The sequence below is a fragment of the Pelodiscus sinensis genome, chromosome 3 (assembly GCF_049634645.1).
Source record: "Pelodiscus sinensis isolate JC-2024 chromosome 3, ASM4963464v1, whole genome shotgun sequence".
Classification (NCBI taxonomy): domain Eukaryota; kingdom Metazoa; phylum Chordata; order Testudines; family Trionychidae; genus Pelodiscus; species Pelodiscus sinensis.
This window is the reverse complement of record NC_134713.1, coordinates 183,112,927-183,129,560: the sequence shown is the minus strand read 5'-3', so window position 1 is coordinate 183,129,560 and position 16,634 is coordinate 183,112,927. Positions and strand designations below refer to the sequence as shown.

The window sequence follows — 16,634 nt, the reverse complement described above, 5'->3', positions numbered from 1 at the left end:
CACAACTCCCCCAAGCCTGGGGGAGGGAATGAGAGAGGCAGTGCTGCTCAGGGTTTGTGCAGCACCCCCGAGCATGGGGGAGAGGAAAGGCTGCACAGCTGAAGGCAGAGGGAGGGACAGCGGGTCGCAGACTGACATCACTGTCGTCCCCCAAGAAAAGTTTTTTTTAATAGAGCGTGAGATAATAGTCCTGGATCCTACGCCGTGTCTCGACAGTCGCAGAGTGCTCTCACAGAATCACAGCAAAGTGTGTCTGCCACAAGGTGCTGAGGAGTATCGAGAATACACACCCTCTTTGGGGCATGGAGGGAATGCATCATGCTGCATAACAGAGCTTGTCACAGAAAGCAGAAAGCGCCACGAGCTCATGGAGCAGCCCCCTGAACGTTCTGTTGAGAAAATGCGGTGTTGTTCCGTCCCCATTGGAACAAGCACGGCGTATGACCAGCAACAATTACTTTAAAAGCTGGGGGATTGACTCATCAACAAAGCTGGCGGAGAAGCATGGAGAGAATACAGTTAAGGGAAAGACTCTTCCCAGCTATGATGTTTTTGCACCTCCAACAGCCAACTCCAAACTCTTCATCAGGTGTTTGCTTGGTTGTTTCCAAGTGTGACAAAGGTTTCTATGAAACAAATGGTTTGGCATCATCTCACAATGGAAATTTCCCACAGATGTTTTAGGGCAGGGGCAGGCAAGATACAGCCCATGGGCCAAATCCAGCCTACCAAGCCTTTGAATCTGGTCCATGGCCCACCCCACCAGGACTCTTCAGGCAAGGAGCAGCCACAAGCTGCTCAAAGTGGCTGGCTGCTCTGTGAACCTCTCTGTGCTGTGTGCCAGGTCAGGGGGAGGGGAGGTTGGCACGCTGCCCCTGCCTCCAGCACAATCTCTCAGCTCCCATTGGTTGATTATAAATGCAAATTCCAGTGTGAATAACTGATGTGGTAAAAGACATGATCTGGCATGGTCTGAGTAGGGGAAATCAGAAGTATTACATGGAAAAATTCCACCCTAACTGAAAGGGAATTACAGGCACCATGGAAAATGGTAATTTCACATATGATAGAGAGTCAGAAGAAATCAGGGTCTTTGTCTTCCTCATCCCAAGGAGAAATAAAATGAAAATTTACACACTATGCTGAGCACCGGCTCCAGCCAATGGTAGCGGAGAGTCGTGCTAGGGGTGGGGAGAAGCGCATTAAGCTTTCCCCTCCCCTGGCACACAGCGCAGAGAGGCACATGAAGCAGCCAGCCCCTTTAAGCGGCCTGGGGCTGTGGCAGGCATGAAGCCTGCCTGACAGTCCTACTGGGCTGCTGGCTAGGAGCCGCCTAGTAAGTGCATCCTGGCCAGAGCCTGCCTCTGGCTCTCCACCCTTTCCTGCACCCTAGCTCCCCACCCCAGGTCAGTAGGGATGTTAGTGAGTAGTTGACTAGTCAGCGGGGGGACAGGAGCCGGTGCTGAGGGGAGCCAGCTTAAAAGCCTTCTCTGCGGTGCAGCCTCCCCCCACCCTCCCATTTCCGGCTTTCTCTCACAGAGGCAGCAGGAGTAGGGGATAAGGAAGGCTGTTGCAAAGTAGCCTCTGCCCATGGTGGGCTGAGCCTCTGTCCACGGGGGTCCCCTATCTGCCATGAACAGGGGCTGCTGCTACCAAGCAGCCTATATTCACAGCAGCCTGGGCTGGCCATGCATAGGGCCTGCTACAGGACCAGCCCCTGGCCATGGCCAGCCCTGGTCACCATGAACAGAAGCTGCTCCAGCAGCAGCCCTTGTTTATGGTGGACTGGGCTGGCCACCGTGAACAAAGGCTGCTGGATTCAGCGTGAGCCAGGACCAAGCAGTCCCAGCTCAAGCTGGTCCGGGATGCTGCACCTCTGCATTTTAAATGTAGTAAGGGCCCAGGAGCTCTCAGTACATTTGAAATGCAGAGCTTCAGCTCTTGGGTTTTAAGACTATTAGGAAAGAGCTATCGAACCTGCTGGGTTTCTGAGTGGTTGTCGGTAATGTCATCTGCATGCCTATGTCTTTTTAACATATGGTGCCCTCTCCCCCAGATATGGAATGCCAGCTGAGCTCCATTAACTTAGCAGACTAATCATATTGTCATACCCTGTGCACTTTTCATATAAAGCTTTCAGAGCATCTTGACAAAAAATTAAGCCTCACAAACTTCAGTTTGCAGAGGGAGAAACTGACATACAGAGAGGTTAAGGACCAAACTCTGAGTCAGATCCACAGAGGCCAATGGAACTGTGCAGATTTACACCAGCTGGGGAATCTGGCTCTCATGTCTAAAGTTTGGCACCTAACCCCATATTAAGGCTGATGCTGAGATACTCCTGGACATAGTCACCTAAGTGACCCCCTGAGTTTAACAGCGAGTCAGTGGCATGGCTGGGAAACCCCAAGTCCCACATCAGATTTCTCAGTCTTCTGATTTAACTACTAGACAAGTAGATTACTAGGTTGCCTTGCTATTATTACATACTGTGTGTCAACCATATTGGGTTACCCTACAGAGCGGTGCTGCATCTTGTTATCACTAATTCACCTGAAATAGGTATTTGTCCCCTTATGCCAGGCTTGAGCAAAATACGGCCCATGGGCCAGATTCAGCCCACCAAGCCACCAGATCTGGCCCACGGCCTCTGCGGGGAGTCCCAGGTAGGCTTCCTGCTTGCCTTGCCCTGCCCAAACTCCTCTCAGAAATCTGGCTGTTGGGCAGTTTTGCTTTAAAATCTGTGAGCTGAGAGGGGGGTGGGGAAGGCTTTAGGAGCTGCCCCCGCCCCCAGCTCAATCCCATTGGTTGGTTTTTGGTCAGAAATTGGCCAGTGGGAGCTGCCTGTTTCAATAACAGGCAGCCAAGAAGCACCATGTCCCCTCCCCTCCGGGACTCATACTTATTCACAGAGCACATGACTGCAGCCTGTGTGGGGACAGGGCAGGCAGGGAGGCTGCTTCAGGAAAATGCTGGGCTGCTGACTGGTAAGTCTCCTGGCCAGAGCCTGCCACTGGCACCCCCAACCCCTACTCCCCCAACCCTCTGACCTGCACTCCTCCTCCCTACTCCACGTACCTAAATCCTCTGCCCCCCCTCCTGCACCTATATCCCCTCCCAGATCTGGCACCCCAATTCCCTGCCCCAGGTCACAGTTCCCTCCTGCCCTAGCATACAACCCAGTCCCCTCCTGTACCCCAATTCCCTGCCCTAGGTCACAATCCAAACCCCTGCACCCCAATCCAGTGTCCCAGGTCACAACTGCCTCCTTCCAAATTCCCTCCCTTACCCCAAGCTTCCTTTGCACCTAACCTCCATTCCAGACCCCACACCTCCCCCATTAATATCATGGAAGAATGTAGCCATCAACCACTTCCCAAATTCTTGGAGTGCCCCCCCTCATCAAAAATTATTGCCCACCCCTGCCTTGTGCTATATAATGGTATATTATCATTACTAAGCAAAGTCCCACCAAAAATCCATGGTGCTCATAGTCTATCACACCTTTTGATAAAAAGGACGAGCCCATCAATGGCTATTAGCCAAGGTGGTCTGGGGTGTAATTCTGTCTTCTAGGGGTCCCTAAACCTCTGATGGCCAGGTGCTCGGATTGGATGACAGAAGATAGCTCCTTTCATAATTGCCGGCATAGCTTTGTTGGCTAAGAATTTAAAGGACATTATGAAATTGCTTGTTGTGTGGTTTGCCTTAGTAAAGTGTCCGTGTAATTAGTTATGAAATTAAGTGATGAAAAATGAAAACAAACATTCTGTTTATTTCGGTATGTTGTGCAGTTGTGATGTCTCACTGCAGCAACAATGGACAGAAATGTGCTCTAAGAAAAACTGAGTAGATGTCTCTCAGGGTTATTCACTGAGGGTATGTCTACACTACAACGTTAATTCGAACTAACTTAGTTGGAATTAGTTAATTTGAACTAAGCTAATTCGAACTAACGGATCCAGACTAAAAAACTAGTTTAAATTAGCGTTTTGCTAATTCGAACTAGCATGTCCACATTAAGTGGACCCTGAACCGGGCTTAAGGATGGCCGGAAGCAGTGCTGGCAGGGCATCAGAGGAGAACTTAGAGCGTGGAGATGCTGTCTCAGGCTAGCCGAGGGCTGTGCTTAAAGGGTCCCGACCCCCACCCCGGACAGACAGTTCTCAGGGGTGCCCCGCTTGCAAAGCAGTCCTGGCTTGGATTGTCCAGACTACCCACACTGGGCACATCACACCACTCGGCCATCAGCCCGGCTGCACTTGCCGCAGGCTGCCATCTGGGGAGAGGGGGCAATTGGGGGGCTGCAGGAGAGCTTCCACCCCCAGAAGCCCGCAGAGCCAGCCCAGTCCTCCCCATCGGGGGCTCGTACCCCATTCCGCCATCACCTCCTTCCACTTACCCTTCCCTAGCCCCTCTTCTTGATGTACAAAATAAAGATAACGTGTCTTCCAAAATGGAATCTGTCTTTATTGAACAAAACTGGGGAAGACTGGGAAAAGGAGGTGGGAGAGGGGAAGAGAGAGGCTAGGAGAGGGGAGGGCAACTAAAATGATCAGGGGATGGGAACAGGTCCCAGATGAAGAGAGGCTAAAGAGACTGGGACTTTTCAGCTTAGAAAAGAGGAGATGGAGGGGGGACAGGATAGAGGTCTCTAAAAGCATGAGTGGGGTGGAGAGGGTGCATACAGAAAAGTTCTTCATTAGTTCCCATAATAGAAGGACTAGAGGACACCAAAGGAAAGGAATGGGTAGCAGGCTTCAAACTAGTAACAGAAAGTTGTTCTTCACAAAGCAAAGAGTCAACCTGTGGAACTCCTTGCTGCAGGAGGCTGTGAAGGCTAGAACTAGAACAGAGTTTAAAGGGAAGTGAGATCAAGTCATGGAGGCTGGGTCCATGGAGTGCTATTAGCCAGGGGGTAGGAGTGGTGTCCCTGCCCAAGGTTTGTGGAAGGCTGGAGAGGGATGGCACGAGACAAATGGCTTGGTCACTGTCTTCGGTCCATCTCCTCCAAGGTCCCTAGGGTTGGCCGCTGTCGGCAGACAGGCTACTGGGCTAGATGGACCTTTGGTCTGACCCAGTACGGCCATTGTAAGCTCAGGGCTCAGGGTCAGGGGTCTCAGTGGATCCCCTTGATTCTCTTGCACATCTGCTCCTGGGTGGCCAGGCTGGCAGCTCTCCTGCCCTAGACGGCCACTTTCCTGTGCCTAGTGCGGAGATCGTGGACGAGGTCCACAATGTCTGCACTAGCCCAGGCGGGTGCCCGCCTCTTGCGGTCCCGGGCAAGCTCCCGGGAGCCGCCAGCCTGGTCCCAGGAAGAGGGGGAGGGCTGGGGCGCATCGGGTGGGTGGCTCGATCCGTGCCAGGTGCAGGGTCTGCTGTCTGGGTGCTGGAAGGCTTGCACCTGGCACGGGCACCGTAGCCAGCCCGTGCCCTTTTAAGAGGTCCGGGGCCGGGAGGGGGGCAGACGAGTTTCCCTGGTGTTGGCCAGAGTGGCCACCAGGGAAACCTGGGGAGGGCTAGCCTCCCACTAGTTCGAATTAAGGGGCTACACACCCTTAATTCGAACTAGCTAGTTCGAACTAGGCTTAATCCTCGTAAAATGAAGTTTTCCTAGTTCAAACTAAGCGCTCTGTTAGTTCGAATTAAATTCGAACTAACGGAGCGCTAGTGTAGCACCTATGAAAGTTAGTTCGAACTAACGTCCGTTAGTTCGAACTAACTTTGTAGTGTAGACATACCCTGAGGCCTTGTCTTCACTCCATGGAAAATCAATGCTACTGTGATCGATCTTCCAGAGTTTGATTTAGTGAGTCTAGTTAAGACTCACTAAATTGAACTCAGAGGGTGCTCTTTCCAGTGGCCAATACTTCTGCTCTTGCAAGGAGTGAGGGAAGCTGACAGGAACATTTTCTACTGTCGGCCTCCCCTTGTGAGGACAACACCAAACTCAGCTTAAGGTAAGCCGACTCCAGAGACATGTTCTACATAGCTGGAGTTGCGTACCTTAAGTAAGTGTGGCATGCTGGCTACAGTACAATTGTATGTTACTGCTTCTCAGAGCAGCAGTATCTCATGCCCTAGGGTCCCATCATCAGCCTTCTCAGTCAGCTGGACAGTAGCTACTAGTTGTGATTGACGTAAGCCAATCAGTGCTGTCGTCTCTCTCTGCTGTGTCCCACTGCCCAGACAGAGAACCTCCTCTGAACAGCCATAACCAATGATCAATTCTTAATATTCCCCCCTCTATATACAGACAGCCTGTACTGAAGACAAGAGGAGTCTATGAGTGTTAAATAACTTCAAGATTGGATCCCATCTTGAGCCAATATCCAGATCATCCTTATAAATGATGGGGCCCTATGCAACTCAGGTCACACACAACTCCCATACAGCTTCTTCCAGGAGCCTGGGGCTCTCCCCTGCCCCTCCCCCACTGCCCATATGGCTTCTGCTGGGGACTTGAGGCATCCCTCTCCCACCCCACATGGCTTCTGCCACGTCTCAGGGGTTTCTCTGGGGCTATAGCAAAGCAGCAGAGACCGAGGGCTCCTCTTCACACACACACCCATCTGGCAAGAGACAGCCCTAGTGAGTGGCTGCTGTCCAAGTGGGTGGAGGTAGGGGGAGGAGAGAGCAGCAGAGGTGAGGGGCCAGAGAGGAGCCAAGTGGTAGAGGTGGTAGGGCCATACTCAGGCATACAAGCACACTTGGCTGTGTAGGGGCACCTGAAAATTTGGTGCTCCCAATTTTCAGGTGCCCTAAGCAGTTGTGTGTTTCGCAAATACCTAGGGACATCCCTGTGGATATCTTCCCCTCCCATTGCTTTTAACACAGGAGGGAACATCTTTGGTGAAACTCTCCACAGCTTTGGCTGCCAGCTCCCTTATGGAGAGGACCTGTAGCGTTCTATACCAAACAGTAACATTCTGATAGACTTTTTAAAGCTGCCGCTGGATTCTCTATTAAATTCTATAAATTGTTTTTTAATAAATATGTGGAAAAGATATTGTTATATATTAAATGCTATAGATTTCATAGTAAGCTCTATAGCTCCCTAATTAATTTCTGTTAAGCCTTCTTGGGTTCATTCCTGTTGAATTCTGCATGGCATTTCTACAAAGGACATTGTCTCTATATCACCCCCTCCAAGAGGAGGAACTGGTGAAGGCACATGATGGAGATCCTCCCTGTTTCCATAGCGCCCTCTCTCTGCCAAGCCCTGCAGCAATGAAAGCCCAGCTCCTAAGAAAGATGGGTTGTCAGTGGCTGCTCCCCATCCAAACTTCCTTAGCCACCTGGAAGAAGCTGCAGGGAAGATGGGAACAGAAGAGACATATTGTTCTAGAACCCAAGACACACAGCCACCCTGCCTGTTCCCCTGCCACTCTTCAGCAAATGTCACTGTGTCGTGTAAAAGTCAGTGAGTGATCCCAAGAGACAGGCGAGGGCAAAGCAGAACAGGACAGAAGAGGAGGGGGGTTGCCTAGTGTCGTGTGGATATTCTTTCCAGACGGATTCATTTGCACAGACTGCACTGCCAGATTGCTTTGCTGGGGACCGAAGGAGTGCGGGTCAGCCAACAGATGAATGTACAGCCTGGATGAGGGTGCTGTGGGTGCCAGAGAGAGAGAGACTGGCTGCAAAAAGAAAGGGCTAAAACATATTGATTGGTTGGCAGAGAGAATGAAATGATGCCAGATCTGGTTGGCTCTTAGGGAGGCCTATAAAGCGAGGGTTGTCCCTGGTAGGTTGAACTGGACAAGACTCAGGGTATGTCTACACAACAAAGAAACAAGCAAAACCCCTGTGGCAGCAAGTCTCAGACTTCAGAGCCACTGATGCGGGCTCATGGAGCTTGTACTACAGGGCTAAAAATAGCAGTGTAGTCATAGTACATAGGCTGGGCATCTCAGAGCCCCAGACCCAGCCTTAGCAGGGACTTCTACACATATATCTACCTTGCTTTTTTGTGCCCCATAGTGCAAACCCAAGGCAGCTGACCCAGGCTCTGAGACCCATGGCTGGAGCGGAGAGGCGCAGGAAGGGTATTTCAGAGTAGGTGTTCCCTGAACTGCTTGGGAAGAATTGACACAAAGGGGTTTGATTCTCCACAACCTTGCACCTTATCATTTAGATGGCTGCAAAGTGGAGGTAAAATGCTAAGAAATCAGCACAGGAGCATTTTGCACACACATTGCACAAGTCTAAAAAAACTTCGCAAGGTGCCAGGCTGGGGAGAGGCAGGCCTGGTGAGTGTCTTTGCTGGAAATCAGAATTTTTCGGAAACAGTATTCCTGAGGAAGAATTGTTGGTGGATATCGGCCCTGATAGACCACTCATCCTGCAAGACTGTGCTGAACTAGTTAAATTCCGTAATGTGGGACTTACAGACGCATTAATCTCCCTCCCGCCCCTCTCAAAAAAATGGCAAGAGCAATTAAGTGCACTTTAATTAGGGGTAATGATTATTATTACTTGCAGTGGCTTTATGCCCCAAACCATAAAACCCTTTGCACCAGTAGCTGCAATGCATCCAAGAAAGGAATCATTATTAAGAAATCTATATTTTTTTCATATCCACAGCTGATGAAGATTTTGCTTCAGAGACAGTGAAAAAGAAGATTCAGGATTTTTTTGTAATTACCTAAATCAAAAAAGTGCTTCACAGCTGTAAATAATTTTATAAGGGTGAAAAATCGCATCTGGGCTGATGACCTGTACACCAAGCTTCGATCCAAAAAAAATGAAGAACCGATTATATATTTGGAAATGTCAACAGACTCTGGCAGGCTGGGGTGTTGGAAGGCTGTCATTAGCAGGTCAATAAGATATAATAAAACATCCAAGAAGGAAGAAGCCTAGTAGTGCTATACAGACATTTCCTCAGGTTTGCAGGACAGCCAAGTACTCTATATCTTATGTTACTTTAGATATTTATAAATTATTTCCTACGTTTTATCACATGCACGTATTCATTTTTAATGCTTAAATATACATTAAGAATAATATTCAATAAAGAATTATACCTAATTCCATCAGGAGCAAAGCTAAGTAAATGATACATGCAAATTTGAACAGGGGTTAGCATCATTAATCCACAGGCTGTCTATCCTCAGAGGACTTGCCAGTCACAGGTCTGTCTAAGTTCTCAGTTTAGATTTAAGCCTTGGAAAAAAACCTCTCTCTCTGCCAGTGGTCCTTAACTCTGTAAACTCTCCTCTCTCATGCCCATAGAAAGGAAAAGAGCGTCCTGCTTGCACATAAAAACTAAATCTTTCTGCTTACCTCCCTAAAGGACTGGGTAGAATAAAATGCATTTTAATGTTAATTTGAATAATAATTAATAATAAATAATGCATTTTACTGACATAGCATCTTTCATCAGAGCAATTGACAAACATCCACTCAGCCTCACGACTACCCCAAAAGGTGGTGGTACTTCTTCTTCAGATCAGGAAACTGAGGTACAGAGAAGTTGTGACTTGTCCATGCTCACCCAACACCTCACTGGCAGAGCAGGAAAAGAACCTACAGCTCCTGACTCACGGTCAGATCCCTCAGCTGCTTGACAAAATCCCTCTCAATTTGGTAGTCTTTAACTGAGATCTTGATGAGTAGATGCTCATAAGAGATGGAGCTCTGATGGCATAACATTGCTACAGTTCTTTGAATTATACATTACTAGAGTTCAAAGGCCAAAACTTATTCCAAAGGAAGCCAAAGGCAAAGCTCCCCTTAGCTTCAATGGCAGCAGGATCAGACCCCAGTGGATTACAAATCAAAGACCATCTGTGATGATAAATTCTTGCAACCAACCATGTGTACAAAATGCAGTGTAGTTTAGAGGCATTTCCTCAGTCTGATTTCAAAGCTGTACAAGTCTCAAGTCTTTAAATTCGATTTTTTCTCTTGCATCAAGTGTCTCTTTTCAAAGCAAAATGAAAACATTTATTACAATACAGTGGGTGGGGGGGGGGGCAGCCACAGTATTTCTTCTCTACCGTCATCAGTTAAAATGATTTATTTTCAGTAAAGTGTATTACTTTTTATATGTAATGTGCCAAAAAGTACTATATAATTAAAAGTGATATTAGGCAGAAAGATGAGATGTAAGGCAGATAATTAGTGAACTGTTAAAATTAGAATGTGCTTTTTAATCCGATAATAACTTCTATTATGAAAGGGACATTTTTGGTTAACTAATATTTCCTATGAGTAGATATTTTTCCTCTTCCTTTTGCTATGGAAAGTTTGAGTTCAGTGATCTCACCTTAAAATCACAGTGTTGTCAAAATGGCTGGGGGGGTCTTAGTATTTTCTACTACAAATCACCTTTGTTTAAGAATAAAATCCAGGTTCATTTTTAAATTTATGAAGAAGCTATTACCACTAAGTTTATGAAGCCCCTCCCCCTCTCCTTTGTTCCAATTAAGCCTGATAGTGCAGATAAGAAAAAATGTCACTGTTATAATAACAGCATTTAGATGTGATTTTATTCATTTGGATGACATTCAGGCAAACCAAACTGATGCAGAAATCCTACCTATAAAATAAAAAATACTCTTCAAAATGATTGAAAGGATGTAGAGCTGTAGCAAGGGACTGTTCTGACAGCTGTTGTAGATGAACAGCAACCAAGCCTTTCTAAAATGATAACGTTACTGCCATTTCTCTGCTAGACTCAGCTTCCCCCAGCGGCAACTAGACTGGTGCTAATCCTGTTCTCAATTAGGTGTAAACTCTCGTGAAAACAATCTTGAAACATTGGTGTAAAACATGTAAGAGGATAATCAGGCCCATTAATTTCACTGGAGCACCAGTGGTGCAGAGCTATGACATTGGAGCTTTGGCATTAGGGCAACATTTCAGTGTTTTGCAAGCACTGGGTCTAACATAACTGCTGTTAGAAAACATTAGCAAGAGGAGGATTTGGGGAATGGGACTTGTAGTGATAGCAGCAAGAGAAGCAGCCATATACTGTAAACAGAATCAAGGGAGAGAGGGAAGTTTATGAAAATAGGGTCTACTCTGTTATTAGTCTTGAAATCTTTGAGGTTGAGACAAATGGAAAGAAACTGGAAGATCTTAGCTTGAATGTAACACCCAGGGGCTTCATTGTGAAGTTTCAAAGGGCAGGGAAGAAATCACCAGATGAAACACAATTTTTGTTTATTTCATACTAAAAGATTTATCTGGCATTGCTCGAGTCTTTAACTCAATTAATTTTTGTGTTTTGAAAAATAAAATGAAACTGTACATACCGCATTTAAATCACTGCTCTGGAGTGGGGTTGAGGTGAAGGATTCAGTATGCAGACTGCCCCGAGGAGAAAGGACAACCCTAGCCCTCTTTCACCACAGAAACTTGGGGGCAGGCGAGAAGCGCCTCTTCATAGCCACAGCTCCAGCAGGTACAACTAGGGGAGGGGTGCATGTTCCCCAGCTGGGGCAGGTCCACATTCATCTGCCTCCTGTACTCCCCAGCACACTGTGCACTTTCCCCTTGCTCCCTGATGAAGGGGAAGGGCCAGCAAAGTCCTTGTATGAATCAGGTGGGAGGAGCTTCAGTCTCCCCTCCTCCCCCTGCTGTCCCTAAAGAGCGTCTGGAGGGTGAAAGGCTGAGGGATGGGGCAGTCCTGGATGAAGAGAGGCACTTCCTCAGCCAGCCCCTTTCACCTGCCTGGTGGTTCTGGCTCTTCTCTGTATGATTTTATGAGAAGCAATCCAATTCCAGACACATCCCATTTTCCTGGCACCGCTAAATCCTGACCTTGCTTTAAATTATGAGAAGAGGAAGCTGTATACAGAATTTGGTGATCCAAGCTCTTACCATTTAGGAGGAGTTCTTGAACAAACAGACACACAAACAGACAACCTCTTGCAAATATGTAGTATAATAGCTTTTGGTTGTTTTGGCCCCCCCTTGTGAGGAGCCTACCTCTCCCCATTCATTGTATAGGGAGTCTAGGTTCTCTGGGAATCCCAGTGAATTTCTAGGCATCTTGAAAAATTAATGATGGCGATCTCAATTTTTTGCTAACCTAGACCTAGTCTCTCTGTGTGTCAGCCTGTAAAATAGCACTTCCCTACCTCGTAGGGGCATTGTGAGAATAAGTACATTAAAAATTGTGAGGCATTCAGATACTACAATGATGGGAGCTATATAAGTACTTAAAATAAATAACCCAATAGTGGTTTTAATCTTGAACGTGTGACTTGCTGAAAAAAAATGAAAATGTGTGACAGCATACAAAACAGATGCTGCTATAGTACAACTAGGTATTTATAGAGAGTGGTTTTAAGCAGATTCCCACTAGGAGTTTAACTATTTGTGTCAGCAGAACTAAATTTCAGGCTCAGCAGAAGGATAAAGCAAATAAAAAGAAAACATTGAAACAAAGTCAAGTGAGCCCCTTCTGGGGGTAAGAAGCTAAAAGCAATAGAGGAAGGATCCTTGGCAAAATGCCAGAAAACTAAGGTCTATGAATACAACAGGAAAATAACAGAAAAATGTGTAATGTTCACTCCTATGAATTGAACAGGAGAGGGAAAAAAAAGAAACTAACTGCTGGCTAACTGTGATAAAAAGCCAAAAAGGTGTCAAAGGTCAAAACAGCTGACCATAGAGAAGAGAAACAATAACAGTCTAGTGATCACACAACCAGATAAAGAATATAAATGGCATTCATGAACAGAGATAGCAGGCCAGGAATAACGAGATTCCAGATCTGTTAAAGTAGATGTAGCTTTACTGTGGAAGTCTGCATGCTTGATGTATATGTAAGTAAGAGTGTGCAATGCCTGTGTACCAGTGAGAGTGTGCATGTGTGATGTATATGTTTGAATGATCATATGATGTATGCGTGTACTTGGGATACTGGGCCTTCAAATGTTTTAAAAATTAATGGAGCATATACTGAGTACATAGTGTACACAACTTTCTAATACTTGTCATTTTGATTTCTTCTTAAACAAATATTCTTCAGACCTGTCAAAGACAGAACTTGTCCTCACTGAAGACAAGTTTAAGACAAGTTTGAAATTTACACAAATATACATTTCTGATTGATCCAAAGATCTTCTCAAATAAAATTTGAAAAAGCCCCCCTCATTCCATCCCTTACTCAAAAGTAAAATTGATCAAACTTATTCCTGCATAGTTGTAAGCAACTAAAACGTTAAAATCAAGATGTTGAGGGGAGGAGTTCATTCGGGGCTGAAACTTCTCCCAGTTTTTAATTGACCTTGTGAAAGCAATTTCTACTCCAATTCAAAGACTGTCCGCTTTGGATCTTTAACACAGCTATCTGAACTAGTTTTCTGCAGGGTTTAAAATAAGTTCAGATTAAATTGGTTTAAACACAATTATTAAACATGATTTCCAAAGGTACGGAGGATCAACAACTCCTCTTGGGCTGTGTCCAGACTCAGGGGTTTTTTCGAAAAAAGTAGCCTTTTTTCAAAAAAACTTCACCTACGTCCAGACTCAAGCCGTGTTCTTTCGAAATTAAATCGAAAGAACGCGGCTTTTCTTTCGATGGCGGTAAACCTAATTTCACGAGGAAGAACGCCTTCTTTCGAAAGTTCCTCTTTCGAAAGAAGGCGTTCTTCAATGTAAATAGGGCTTCTTCGAAAGAGAGCATCCAGACTCACTGGATGCTTTCTTTCGAAAAAGCAAGCCGCTTTTTCGAAAGTTCAACGTGCAGTCTAGACGCTCTCTTTCGAAAGAGGCTTGCAGTCTAGACATAGCCTTGGTTTCAGCTTGAACTCTGGTAGCTCAACATCCATGTAACTTAGGAGCAGGTTGGCTGGTCAGAGTGACTGGGATATAATTTCTAAATATGGGTCTTATCCAATGAGAAAAGTGCAAATGCTGTGTGGACACTTTTATTGTTTGCTTGTTTTGGGATAAACCACATTTGTTTCGTCTTAAATTAATTATAGTATTTGGAAGATTCATGTTGATGGGTTGTAAACGGATTAAGATTTAATTGGTTTAAGACCATGTTTAAAACTAGAGGTGGCAACATGCTTCCTAGTCCAGTGTAGAGTGATCCTAAATGTGAGTATCATATCAACATAGAGCAGCTCTGGGCAACCTAGGCTAGTGGGTGGGCCTCATGAGTGTCTCTCCATCTCAGTGGCCTGCAAGGTTGTTGTAACCCAGATGGTCACCCAGCATAAAGTAATTTTGCTAACTGCGCTTGCGTCGTGAGAATTTGCGGCATGTGCCATTTGAGCCATAGTAGAGCGTTGATTGACTATGCGAGCCGTGTGCTCCCTCTGCATCCTATGTTGTGTTCAATCAGCATGCACCTCACCTCACGTGTCCTTGCTTTATATGCATATCACTTTAGAAATACCAATAAGAGAAAAACGACATGGATGGAAACCAGCAGAATCCGGAAACCTATGTCTCGCAGGCCACACATACAAAATCCCTTGGGCTACAGGTTGCCCACCACTGACAAAGAGGAAGAGCCACCATGAGGTAAAACTTCAGTGTAAAATTAGTAGGCAACAGATCCAAGGGAAAGCATGGGGGAGGAAGATTTCCTAAACAAAATCTTAGTTACGAAAAGGGACAGGCTGGTAAGAAGTGCTTTAGAACCAGGGTTCCCAAACTGTGGACCACAGCCCATAGTGCTGGGTGGTCCACTGGCACAACTCTGTTTTCCAGTCTGTTCACGCTCTTAGTAAATCTTTAACTCCATGTGACTTGTGTCATCTATGTAAAACCTATATGAATGTAATATTCTAAGTGGAATATGTTGGACAGAGTAGAGAAGAAACTTTACTTATTTATCTATGTATTTGTTAAAGAGCAAATGCAGTATGTCCAGATTAATTCTCACAAGTATGAGGGTGCATTTGGCTGCAAGGTAACTTAGCAACATACACACAGGCAGCCATTTACAACTGTAAAAATGGCAAGCAGTATTTCAATCTGACATGGATGGATTTTATTTTTCGAAAATGAGATGGGTGCACTGGTGGAGAAGATAATGAAAGTCCCGGAGCATCTACAGCTGCAAGAAATGAAGAGTCAAAAAAAGGGGGGGGAGGGACAAGAAAATATGATAACACATACTTGAAGTTTGGATTCTCCTTTACCTGATCAGATGAGTACCCTTTACCTCAGTATGTGATAACTGTTTTATATCTTTATTGACAATATTGGATTCTTTTCTAACCAGCAAAGTAGTGTTTGACCTTAAACACAGACATTCAGATTTTACACTGAAAACAACTGAAAACTCAATAAAGTGTTCAAAGTTGGACAACTATTTTATTGGAGAATGAACAAACAACAGTTTTGTCAATGTTGTTGTGTGGCTTTTTGTTCAGTTTAATACACTGTGTTTTCCTTGATGGAACACCAAATTTTGCTCTCAACATTTATTTAAAGAGTAGTTTTATGAAACTGTTTGTTTTCAAAGATCTTGAAGGATTTCTTAAAGTGCCTGTTGCTAGGTACTTCTATCATTATAATTGTTTATATTGAAATGAAAAGGAAATATACATTGTTTATTTATAGTTTATATGTAGGTCATTAATTTTCATCAAGAAGTGTCAATACTGGGGCACTGTGTCTTTTGCAACTGCGTAAGGGGGCCTCAATGAAAAAAGTCTGAGAACCTCTGCCTTAGAAAACAACCTGAGGAAAGGAGAGAGAGAATGGAAAAAGAGCAACAATTAACAACATTTTTTAAAAGATTTCTCTGGTTCTCTGTAAACTGAAAATAAATATGAAGTGCATTAAATAGGAAGAGCTACTCTAAGAATTAGAGGCTGTTCTTCAGTTAGTCATGCATTGTCCACATGCCATGGCGTGTCCATTGTTAATAAAAGGTAAAGAAACTTGAATGTCAGTTAAATTCACTGAGCAAAGACAATAGGGAGATAGGTATGTAGACAGAGACTAAACAGGAAAGTCCTGTGCGGTAAGGTTAACACCCAGAAGGGAACAGAGGTAAGAAAGTAAGAAAAGATCTAGATCAGTGTTTCTCAACCAGTGGTACGAGTACCCTTAGGGGTACTTGAGAGAAGTCTGGGGGGTACATCAACACGGGTGAAATTTGAAGAAAATTGAATTTTTGTTTTAAGTATTACAGTGCTTTATTATTTTTGTTCTTTTTACACCCAAAAATTTCATCACCCGGCAAGCTACAATTAAGTTATTTAAACAAATGTGTTGCAATGGTCGAAAAAAATGCTGTGTCTGAAAACTGTAAGTACTGGGGGTACTTATTTTTTTTTAAAGGGGTACTTTATAAAAAATGGTTGAGAAACACTGATCTAGGAAGACTAGACCCTGTGGAAAAGTTAGAAGAGAAACGTGAGCCATTTAGTCTCAATAGCTGTATTAGATATGCCATTGTTAATGACAGAGAAAAGGATGAAACTATGGAGAGCCAAAGAGACATCTGTAGCCCCTACAATTAAGAGGCAAACACTGAAAGAGAGTCGCCAGAAAGAAATAGACAAGTAATTCTGACTGGTGACTCCTTAATTAGGCTCCTGGCCCAAGACACCTTTGGTAGATAAAGAACACGGTGGCTATGTCTAGACTGGCCAGTTTTTCCGGAAAATCAGCCGCTTTTCCAGAAAAATCTTGCCAGCTGTCTACAC

The 16,634-nt window shown here is 45.1% G+C and overlaps 1 long non-coding RNA gene across 1 annotated transcript in view; it reads left to right on the top strand.

Annotated features, from left to right (window-relative positions):
* Positions 1-13,556, top strand: part of LOC106731379 (uncharacterized) — a 319,644-nt gene extending 306,088 nt beyond the window's left edge. Inside the window, exon 6 of the long non-coding RNA XR_012903012.1 lies at positions 8,587-13,556. This is a non-coding gene — a long non-coding RNA (uncharacterized LOC106731379). The remainder of the gene's footprint in view (positions 1-8,586) is intronic.
* The last annotated feature ends 3,078 nt before the right edge of the window (positions 13,557-16,634 follow it).